Source organism: Schistosoma mansoni, chromosome W (genome assembly GCF_000237925.1).
Source record: "Schistosoma mansoni strain Puerto Rico chromosome W, complete genome".
In the NCBI taxonomy this organism is placed as follows: Eukaryota; Metazoa; Platyhelminthes; class Trematoda; order Strigeidida; family Schistosomatidae; genus Schistosoma; species Schistosoma mansoni.
In genome coordinates this window covers 7,652,001-7,653,619 of record NC_031502.1, presented here as the reverse complement: position 1 = coordinate 7,653,619, position 1,619 = coordinate 7,652,001, and positions in this window count along the sequence as shown.

The window sequence follows — 1,619 nt, the reverse complement described above, 5'->3', positions numbered from 1 at the left end:
GTTTATTATCATTAAAAAAGTAAAACAAACAAACAAACAAACTGAGTCGTAAATAACACGAATTGAAAAGGAAATGACAAGAAGTAAAGGAAGAAAAAACTCTATTACCACAACTAAATCATCAGTTTTATCAAATAATGGTGATAAGGCAGTACTTTTATTATCTACACTTTAGACTTTGAATAGGTTAGTTTCAACGTGTTAATAAATATGATATGATAATATAGAAGATTTATAACTTGGGTGAATAATTTTGGTGGTCGTAACTAAACCATTTTTCTATGTTGGGTATGTATTTTACTTATTTATTTATCATTATGATTTATATGAAATTCATAAATGATTGTAAAAGAAGTAAAAAAAAAAGCAAATTGTAGAGTTAACTTGAAATGTCTCCTTTTTCTATACATGAAAGAACTGGTCAGAAAACTTACGAAAAAAGTGTACTAGAGATAAGACAGAAAGTTTAGTGATAATGTTTCTTGTTTTATGCTGAAGTAGATGAATTTATATTCTATATCACTGGTTAAGTATAAAGTAGTTTTATTGGATACAATTTACAGTTAGAGAAGAATGAGATACGGAGGATTCACCTTAAGGGAGTTGGGAAATCCCGATTCCAAATCAATGTGCACATAGGCTTCACGATCCTCAGAGTACAAATAGCGTGTGAACCTATTAATGGTCACCAGCCACCATGGGATCACATTTCCTATCGTTGATCCACTGCCTTGTGGATTACACCTTCAGGTTAAAAAGATCGAGGAGTAGCCCCCTAAGAAAACCACCTGCTTCGGTTTAGGCAACTGCGCAGTTTCCCATCCGATACAGAGACTCAATGATTTGTTCGGTGCATATATATTTGGTGCCTACTAGTACCTATGTTTATGTGTTTAAATAAATACATAAATAAATAAGTAAATCAACAAATAGTAAGATATGAAGTTATATCGATGCATACCACTTAGAATTAACATAAGCGATAGAGATTGATAAAGTGCACTCATAAATATTACAACAGAAAATTACAAACCTCTAACAGAATATAAAATTTATTTTCGGAATTAAAAAAGCACTTGTGATTAAAATCAAGTGTAAAGGTGATTAGAAGATTAATGAACTCCACTTACAACAACTTGGTCAGGCAGATTTAAATCCTATTTCTTTTCATTCAAGTTAAGGTTTACGGCAACCCAAGAAAAGTGTCACTCAACGTTCAGTGAACAAAAAGCGTACTTGAGACAAATGATAAAGATAATTTTCTATTGACATATTTCATGGATTTTTACTGAATTTCTGAGGACAGTCTTTTAAAATCAATGAGTTAACTGAGTGTACGTAGACATGCTCTTACATAGGCAAGATCACACAATAATGGAAAACGATGTACTTATGTGTGTAAACCATAACATAATTGAGTTTGATGACTGAAACACATGCCCTCACTAATTTCAATCATTTGAAAACTCAAAGACATACATTTCCAACTGTTACAAGTGTTATTAGCATTTTTTTAAAGTCAATGCAGATAATTACCGAATCTTGGAATAATAAAGCGATCATAAATAACAATTTTTCTGCTAGTTGTTAATGAACGCTCAAAACTACCCACAGTTAGT